The 10,581-nt window shown below is 37.7% G+C and overlaps 1 protein-coding gene across 19 annotated transcripts in view; it reads right to left on the bottom strand.

The window, feature by feature from the left end:
• Zbtb20 (zinc finger and BTB domain containing 20) overlaps nucleotides 1-10,581 on the bottom strand; it is a 726,359-nt gene that overhangs the window by 420,926 nt on the left and 294,852 nt on the right. For 17 of the 19 annotated variants that reach the window (XM_029544669.1, XM_029544691.1, XM_029544687.1 and 14 more), the window contains one exon: nucleotides 5,374-5,447. The exons of the other annotated variants lie outside the window; for them this stretch is intronic. The gene's annotated coding sequence lies outside the window, so the exon portion shown is untranslated. The remainder of the gene's footprint in view (nucleotides 1-5,373; nucleotides 5,448-10,581) is intronic. 19 annotated transcript variants of the gene reach the window in all.

Raw genomic sequence — 10,581 nt, 5'->3', positions numbered from 1 at the left:
CTCCTCCTCCTCCTCCTCCTTCTTTTTTAAAAAATGAATAGCTGCAATGATGTGAGTAGCAATGACAACTTTTAAGAGGTATCTGGTACATTAAGTAAGCAGACTGAGAGTCACCTATGTTGTTCATATTTCTATTAACTGAGGATTCTGCATAAAGTTGACAGGGTTATGGTAGGACTGTGACCATCCAGTAGGTGGTTTGTATATGATAATGTGAATTAGGGCTCACAGGTCCAGCTTTCTCACTTGGGCTATTAAGTATTTAATTAGATGGCTGTACAGTTAACTTGTTAGCTGTGCAACTTAGATATGAATCCTAGGCCTGAATTTTGCTCATCACCTAAATAAGAAGACAAGAAAAAAAAAAAGCTAAAGGTTCTTGGCTGCTATAGTGTTTTCCCATGGTGATATCTTCTATTTAAATTATAACAGATAATTTTCATTTCTTTATATCATAACCTACATTTCTATTGCCTAATATTAAATTTTCTTCTATTTATTGTGTTTAATTGAAAAGGCTAATTTACAATATTATGAGAACAAACCACTACCTCTGTTCTGCTTTAGTGATTTCCTAGGATACTAAGGTAACATGTTTTAAGACCATCTGATTTGTTCTTCAATCTAGAAATGTAGTATTGCTGTAGAAAGTAACAATTTTCAAGGCTTTCATTGCTTCTAGATCACTGTTAATTGCATAAGATAAAATATAGCACATTTAAAGATAAGGTCAAGATTTAACAGGAAAAAATACCCTCTAGGAGTAAAAGATATTGTTGACATATATTCTTTACTTATGTAAAGAATACTGTAAAATATTTTTAAAGTGGGTTAACCAGCAGCCAGGCTTTAATAATTATTAACCACAAAGGAAATGAGCTTGGCCTTATCTCAGAAGGTTGTCAGCATTCTCTGTTTATACATCTGGGAACTGTGTCCTACCTTAGGCCTACATTTCCTGAGGGCCAGGCTCTCCTCAAACTCAGAACTGATGCTTTAATGATGATTACAATTAGACTTACCTCACCAACCATCCTCTTGCATACTCAGTTCATTTCGTGGAGACAATTTGTCATTTTGTAGATGTGTGCAATGAGTTAGTTTCATATACCTTAAGAGGTTATAAATACAGCTCAGCATGCAGAGCTCATTGCTATATTCTTCTTTGTTGCCTTATTAAATTGGATATCTTCTTTATTTACATTTCAAATGTTTTTCCCTTTCCAGGTCTCCCCTTCAGAAACCCCCTATCACGTCCTCCCTCCCCCTGTCTCTATGAGGGTGCTCCCCTACCCACCCACTCCCATCCTCCAGGGATTCCCCTACACTAGGTCATCTAACACCCTCAGGCCCAAGGGCCTCTCCTCTCACTGATGTCCAACAAGGCCATCCTCTGCTACATATGCGGCAGGAGCCATGGGTCCCTCCATGTGTATTCTTCGGTTGGTGGTCCAGTCCCCGGGATCTCTGGGAGGGGTCTGGCCTGTAGATACAGTTGCTCCCTCCATGGGCTGCAAACCCCTTCAGCTCCTTCAGTCCCTTCTCCTCTATCAGGGACCTCTGAGTTCAGTCCAATGGTTGTCTGCAAGCTTCTGCCTCTGTATTTGTCAGGCTCTGGAAGAGCCTCTCAGGAGATAGCCATATCAGGCTTTCATCAGCAAGCACTTCCCAGCATCCGCAATAACATCTGGATTTGGAGGCTGTACATGGGATAGATCCCCAGGGGGGCAGTCTCTGGGTGGCCTTTCCTTCAGTCTTAGCTTCACACTTTGTCTCCATATTTCCTTCTGTGAGTATTTTGTTCATCCTTCTAAGAAGCACTGAAGCATCCACATTTTGTTCTTCTTCCTTCTTAGGCTTCATATAGTCTGGGAATTGAATTTTGGGTATTCTGAACTTTTGGGCTAATATCCACTTATCAGTGAGTACATACCATGTGTGTTCCTTTGTGACTGAGTCACCTCACTCATTTACCTGCAAATTTCATAAAGTCGTTGTTTTTAATTGCTGAGTAGTACTCCATTGTGTTAATACACCATATTTTCTGTATCCATTCCTCTGTTGAGGGACATATGGGTTCTTTTCAGCTTCTGCTATTATAAATATGGCTGCTATGAACATAGTGGAGCATGTGTCCTTCTTGCATGTTAGAGTATCAAGTAGAACTGAAGAATGAATTAATGATTCCCGTTTTTAAAAGATTTACCAAATAGATTAAAAATCCCTTAATTACATGCCATAGGTGTTAATGAACATGTTTTTTTCACAGGATGGACACAATACATGTTAATATATGGAGAAGAGAGAGAAGTTTGAGGAGCACACGTTTTTGAGTATTTTCTGGAGTTCTCTGACATTTCCATGACATGATTTCTCCTCTGTATGCTACAGCTTCCATGGATATTTGCAAAATCACAACTGTTTCATTTTGTTGGGGCACAGAGACAGAGGTTATTAGCTTTTGTACACAGTGATTTGATCTTCTTACGGTAGAAGTGGAAGGCATGCGTGTGATAAAACTGAACTGTGAAACAAATTATGATAGGTCTAGGATCAGACTCTCGGTAAAATAATAGAAAAGTTCTGATACTTCCCTGTGCATTGTGAAATTACAGCATTAATAAAGGCAGTATGAAATAAATTAGCTTTGTAACATATTTATTTTAAATTATGTAATTTCAGTCTTCACACCCCAAAAGTGTTCTCTACAAAACTGAGCCCTGACTTTAGCTACATTTTAACACCACTCACACGGCTGGTAAGTCTAAATTCCATGTTCAGATTCCTGGCTTTATCCTCAAAACTATAAGTTGAATAACTACAGAAATTTCTAGTGGACCATCTTTGTCAATCACCATAATGAATATTAAGTGAACCAATAAATTTGTCTATAAAGGCCAAGAGGCATGACCAAGAGTATAGTATTAAAATGTGTAGAGATAATGAAGTTTTGATAATATTTTCAGATTTTTCCTTTATTCATTAATTTTAGACTACTTGGTGTACAGTAAGTCTCAAAGATTATCAAAATGGTATTTGTCCCCTATAAAGCATTGTGTGCACTGCTTTTAGATGAAACCAGTAAGCCTCCACATCAGGTGTTGGTCTTCTGTCAGAGAGACATGTTAAGAATGATCTGCCTTGGGAGTCAATATGGTTTGCACACCTGAATCCATTACCCATGCCTCAGCTTACTGATTTCAATTGAGATGCCGTCACTTCCTCCCTTCCTTCCTTCCTTCCTTCCTTCCTTCCTTCCTTCCTTCCTTCCTTCCTTCCTTTCCTTCCTTCCTTCCTTCCTTTTTTTTTATCACATTTTTTTGCTGCTGTTATGTTTTATGATAGTCTGAGTTCTAAAGAATATTGTGATCTTATGGTGTTGAGAACTGGTTTTGATGTCTGATTCAATGAAAAGAGTATCTGCTCAGCAATTTTCCAAGACTCTTTGTAAACCAGCAACCAGGTTGCTACTTGCTTCACTTCAAACGAAGTCTACCATAGAGCCAACAGGAGAGATGGGCAAGGTCAATTACTCTCCATCTGGGTGGTTTTACTTTTGATGTCAATTCTAGTATATGAAAAACAATGCAGAATTTACATAGAAAACACCTGAAGATTATGTCACAGACAAAATGGATATATATGAATAAGTACTTCTCTTTTGAGTCTGGAAAGCAAGTATAAGCAAGGAAAGAAAACAGGAGACTGCATAGTCTATAGCAAATTATTTTCTTCATTATCCTTTTCCTAAGTGCCAGAACCTTTACCACATACCTCTTTACAGTAAGTAATCTCAGATTTCTGACTTTTTAAAATGTTTTTAATCACATTGAGAACATAGCTTTTTTTTTTGTTTTTTTGTTTTGTGAGACAGGGTTTCTCTGTATAGCCCTGGCTACCCTGGAACTCACTTTGTAGACCATGCTGGCCTCGAAATCAGAAATCTGCATGCCTCTGCCTCCCGAGTGCTGGGATTAAAGGCGTATGCCACCACGCCCAGCTTGAGAACATAGCTTTTTATGTGCATATATTTATCCATTACAGTGATAAATATTGAGGATTAAAAAATGAATGACCTTACTTTTTAAAACCTTACTGTCTAGATTCTTGAACTGTTGTAACTACAACAAAATTAGCAACCATTACGTATTTTTCAGTCTGGATTGGCAACAAAACCAAGATGCCAAGGTGCCCTGGGTTCCATTTCTCTCAAAAAAACAAAACAAAATAAAACAAAACAAAAAAATAAAATAGACCTTAGGAGGAGTCAGACAAAGGATGGAGACATGTTAACCCCCAGGTCTGACTTCAGACACTAATCAAAGACTGTAGCGAAGGAAGTGAAGTGAAAATAGAGGAATGGTCTGGCCCTCTGGGAGGACCTGCATGTCAGAAACCGGGACACAGTAAGGACACCACATTTGGCACTCCCACAGAAGACATGATGCTTAAGACTGACAGAAAACATCAGACTGCCAAACTTAGGAGGCACCAGAAACCTGACTTTATTACAAAAATGTTTATTTTGATCCAAAACATGTAAAGCCTCTTTCCTTATAGTATTTCTCACCCTGAATGCAGCACTAAAATGATTTTCTTTCTCTCACCCACCAACTATAAGCTTCTGTTTCCTACCCTGGGCATCTGAATCTTTTATTTGCTCCAGTTCTATTCACTGCCTGTTATTCAGACATTGAAATCCCAAATGTTAATTGTTCTTCCAAGTACATTGACAAAACAGCAGCTAAATAAGGGTAGAGCAGACTGTGGCAGACTCTGACACGCATTTATGGAACAATGGGACTCTGAGAGACAGCCTTGTAGCTCACGGGAAGACATAAGATGTGCTATTTTGACTGTTTCTTAGCAGAATGGGGAACACACGCACACAAGGGAATTATGCATTTTTACTTAGGTTTGCCCCAAATCTTCAGGCTATAGAATCCTGTGATGTCATCAGGAACTTTCCATTTTCATTGACACAAAGGCTAAAAATTTCTAGTGACATCACCAAAGAAACTGAAATTTACTTTGATTCAAAAGAATTCATTTACCTCTTATGAGTCTGGTTTAAGCATGCACAAATCTTTCCACACAGGATTTATGCCACCGTGCTGATGCACAGTGGGCGACACCCTCCCTAATGAAATTCAAACCTGCCAAAAGAAAGGTTTCATAATTTGGAAGGAATAAAAGCCACCCTGAAATATTGAGCTCAATAAGTTTTTTAAAAAAGGAAATCATGTAAGGATATATTTCTTTGGGAACATTCAGATGTTCCCTCATGACTGGTTACTATGATAGCAGTGGTTTTGTGTCTTTGTGGATTGGCCATAGAAAACACAGAGGAAGGTAAAGGAAGCTCCCACTTACAGGAACACAGTGCAGCTCAATCTTTTGTTTTTAAGGTGCAGTGATTTCAGTCTCAAAATGTAACTTCAGGCAGTCTGAAAAGAAACAGGTTAAAATCTCTTTCAGTTATAATTGGTATTTCAGATTTAATTAAAAATTAAACTTTCATAATGTTTCCCCATCCAAAGCAATGCATTATCAGTCAAGCGGAGCTTTTTTATCCCTGTGAAGGGGGAAAAAGGAAGAAAGAGAGAGCGAGCAAGAGAGAGAAAAAAAACCTTTTCCCTGAGTGGATTCGAAATGAAAATGAAAGGACCTAGAGATGAAACAAAGGTAATTCTGAAAAACCCAAAGCTCCCTCCATGTTAAGGGCTGCATTTTGGTATAGGTAGACATTTCCTACAGTGAATTTATTTACAATATAAGTAATTCAGAGGAAAAAGAAACATCCCAAAGAAGAACTTTACAACACAAAGAGTAGGGAAACCATTAAGATCATAGGACAATATGGGGATATTGATGGATTGAATATACAGGTTAAAGGAAAATTATGACTGAGAGAAATTAGAAAAACACTAATAGGTGGTTTTAAATGATTTACCTATGGGGGCAAGACTGCAAATTAGAGGTAAACCAATTGAGTTAGCAACACAAACTGCAAAATGCCTACCACAGTGCATTAGGGGCTGCCTATGCTCCACTGCACATCATACTGAACTTTGTGTACCATCCTGTCACCAACATGGGAAGGTCATAAGGGTTGATTGACACATCCTGGTTTAAATGTCTGCTTTAAAATAAAAACTTTAATCTTCAAATTAAGAGTTCAAACATTCAGTTCTCCAATTGTATCCCACAACTTTGGGTTTAAAACATCCTACTGTTTCTTTTTCGATCTTTTCTTCAAACATCATCCTCTACAAGTACTAGCAATAAAAGAGTCACATATATACTACATTAAGTCATTCCTATTTTTAGTTTCAAATAACTAACACATAAGTGTTTAGAAAAGGGTATTTTAAAATGTTAAATGGAGTTACCATAATTATCTTCCTTATTTTACTGTACTACAGTATTTTAAATATATATTTGTTGCCCTGATTGTTGTAGGTTTATGTCTGACCCTTACATAATGCAAAGAAATATTTTAATATTTCCACATATGAGATCACAATCATAAATCACCCCTGAAATTGCACCTATTATTAGAAAATGCATCTGGATCTCACTTGAAGATCCTGTTTTCCTTTGAAATATATGGAAGAATAATTTTAGCAATGTGTTTATTTGATGTACATACATTTTAAATGCAAACTTGCTCATAATTTGTACTAAATCCACCCATGAATGGGATTAGATTTTAGAAAAAAAAATACTGACTGACTTACTAAACTTTCCCTCTGCTTCCCAAATGCCTGAATTAGACTAAAAATGCACCAGTGTAAAGACAGAAATTATGGGGGCGTCACCAGGGACAACTGAATGAGAGGAGGGGAGAGCACAGAGATCCTTATAAGGCAACCAAACATTCATGAAAGACACTGACAAAAATAACTGTGCTCAAAAATTATATGGAATAACAATAACCCATGATAAATGATTCAGAAATACAAAAAAATGTCCATTTCTAGATAAATCTGAATCCCACCTGGTATTGTTCTTACCAACAAAATGTGGTCAGTGAAACAGACTCACTGTCTGGCCTGGAGCAGTAAAGGTGAGTGGAATCAGATCAAATAGACACACATAGACGATTTAACTGAGAAGTAGTAGTTCAGTTCTGTCAGATTTCCTTTTCCTCAACCCAGCAGATGTGGAGTAAAGGAAACCATTCAAAATCATAAAGTCTATTGTGAATAGACAGCATGAAGTCACACACACCCTCCCTCCCTGGCCTCTTTGACTGGCTTTCTTCTCCATTTCTGTCTCTTTCTCCCTCTCTCTGGTGAGGGTAATGAAGCTCAAAAATAACATCTTGTATCCTGTTGAGGGAAACTTGGTCACAACTATCCTTCCAGATGACAAACTCATGCTTAAATGTCTATTCTCCATGTAAAGAAAGCAGAGCAGTGAACAAGCAGACACAGCCCCACTTACACTCCCAATAGCACCACTTTTAATGCCTGGGCTGCATGCATCACAAGGAGGACTGAAGTTTATTTACATTATGCCTAACCTCAAATAGGACTACAAATAAGCCTAATAACAGGACTGTTCTGTGGCACTCAGGCAAACGGCTGGGCAAAACAGATGGATCTTGCTTTGCGCCAGGACTCAAAAAATACAGTCGCCAACTCACTGTTGGCGACTACGTATCTTGGCCCAAAGATGGACCTGGAAGTGGGACCAGTTGTCTTTGATATGAATACTGCTCCTCTTCATTGCCACATGAACAAAACCATTAGCTCTGTCAGTTAGCAGTAGGGCACAATATTAGGTAGAAATTGCTTGAAGGCAGATCATTAAGGAAAGTGCAAAACTCTGAGGACACACTAAGATTGAGGAGCAGAAAATCAGAAGAGGGTAGTATTGTAGCCCTCTTCTCTGCTTTTCATCTCCCAGCTTTCATGTTCACAACTGTACATGGACTCCACCTTAAAGATAGATCTAAATCCACCTTAAAAATAGATCTATGAAGCATGTGTTGTGAATAAGAATTTCTCCTTACACATCAGGTTCTCAACTCTATTTAAAAATGAATATTAGGCAATAGTTACATGAACATCGTTGGCAAATTTTCTAAGAGTAAAACTATGAGGATTTAAAGAGTATAGTCAGTAGCCAATGCTACAGTGGGGTCAGTGTAAATTAGGAAGTCCTGGAGAAGGATTCTCTCTGCACACAGCCTTCGGTGAAACAGCGCGGTACTTTGCACTACATGCTCTGCAGACTCTAAGAAGCAGCAAATGAGGCATCTGACCACTTTACAAGTCACAAGGCCACACACAAAGCCCTTGCTCATACAGCAGAACCACAAAGAGTGGTGAAACACCTTGGGTCCCAGCACTGAACAGGAACAAAGGTGTCTTCTAACCACAGTCTAACTCATTTTCAAATCCCCACATAGGTAGGCAGTGAGATATGCACTTATGGGTAGGCCACAGAGCTTCAAGGGAAGAACAAGCAGCTCCACAGTTAGGAGGTTTGTTAACTCAAGCACTTCTTCTAATGGTCTCAAGTATCCTGCCCTGATTTTATCTTTGCTTGGGCTATTTTTGCATGTTTAGTAGATCATTTATGGTTTATTAACTTTGACACTATACATGCTTGACTCTTGAAAGACACATGATGTGAGTGACTATGGTCAGCATAGAATGTTAATAGAGACATTTGCTTTTAACTTGAATTTTCCTTTTGAAAAAAATCATTATGGAAATTTTTGAACACATGGAAAGTAAAATGCACAGTGAGGGAATTGCATGCATGCACCGCCCGAGCACACATTTTCCACCTAGTCCCTTTGCCAGTGTTCCTTCTATCAGATCATTTTTACAAGGCAATGTCAGATAGCATATCACTCACCCACAGAGGCTTTACTATGCATCCCTAAAAGATAACTTTTTGTAAACATAACTGACTTTTTTCCAACCAGAAATAAAATGATTCTTTGTTTGTAAATGGTCTATTGATGTCAAGTAATATCAGTTCTTCCATGATTATCTTTCTTATATTCCAAAAATCCCATTCAGAATGTCCAACTGCATGACTCTGTCATGTGTCCATAGTTTCTCTGGTCTCTGTCTTTTTTTGTTTGTTTTTCATTATTTTCGGTTATTGAACTAATACTTGCTAGTACTTTTTCATGAATAGACTGGAATTATGACTTGCCAAAATGCATACTAAAAGATTTATTATTATAATATTGGGCAGTGCATGCTGTCAACATGACATGTAACTGAGGATGGTAGCCTTGGTTACTGGGTTAAGAGATAACAACCATTTTATACTTTTAATAAATACTTTTATCTTAGCTCTATATAATAGTATAACTTATAGAACATACGTCTGACTTTCATTTCCTGTTCCTGGGAAAGAAAACACTGACACAATCAACTTAGAAAGACAGGGTTCATTTAGCTTACAATCCCAAATTACAGTCCATTATCATAGGGAAGACGAAGGAGCAGGAACCTGAAGTAGGTAGTCATAGTTCATCCACAGACAGGAACAACAAATCAATACATGCATGCTAACACTACAGGCACTAGAGACTGCATTAACCCTGGGGCCTAACCCAAGAATAGTACAGTCCAAATTCACAGTAAGTCTTGCAACCCCAGGGACCCAAATTTAGAAAATCCCTCAAAGGAATAACCTCCGGCCAACTTAATCTAGGGAATTTCTCATTGAGATTCATTTCCAAGGTGATTCAACATTGTGTCAAAAAGACAATCAAAACTACCCATAACAATGTATTAGCCTTACTATCAATAATTTTGAGTACATTCAGAGTTAGTCGACAATAAACACAATACAGTTTGAGAAATTGTCACATTCCAGATTGCCTCTATATACTTTAGCTGCTGAATGGAATTTGTATAGTGAGTCACATTTCTATGTCAATTTGTCAGCTGATGTGCATGCATTAAGGCAGTCTCCATCTTTTAGCTATCATGAATAATACTACCATGAACATCCATAATGTGGAGTCTTTGTATGGATATATATGTATATATGGATATATATGGATATATATAACATATATTCTATATAAATTATATATATTACATATAATATATATCTCTTTGGAATGCACTGAGAGGTGGAAATGTTTGGCTGTCAGATTTCATTTAATTGTTAAGAAATTGACTACATACTTGAAATGGAATATTCAATGTTGCATTCACACTAGCTGAGTGGGATGGTTCTACTTCTCCATATCTCAAAGGATATTACAAATGCCTTAAAAAGCAGAATTATAACTAACACAGGAGTATGAATTGGTATCTTCCGGTTTAAGTTTACTTTTCCCTAAGTTTAATCATGTTGGGCATTTTTTCCTGTTTTTACGGCACTTTCTATTTCTTCTTCAGGGAAATTTATATTCAAAATATTGACAGTTTAAAATGGATTCTTGATCATACCATGGAATATTTCCAAATATATTATTAAATAATTTTTGATTTATAAATAACCATAACAGGCAGCTGGACCCGATCGTCCTGCGCCTCTCCTGCCCAGGAGGGGTGTTCGCCTGGCGGCTGTCCGCAGGCTGACCCAGCACCCAAC

Source organism: Mus pahari, chromosome 12, assembly GCF_900095145.1.
Source record: "Mus pahari chromosome 12, PAHARI_EIJ_v1.1, whole genome shotgun sequence".
NCBI classification, from domain to species: domain Eukaryota; kingdom Metazoa; phylum Chordata; class Mammalia; order Rodentia; family Muridae; genus Mus; species Mus pahari.
This window is presented reverse-complemented; position numbering and strand designations above follow the sequence as displayed.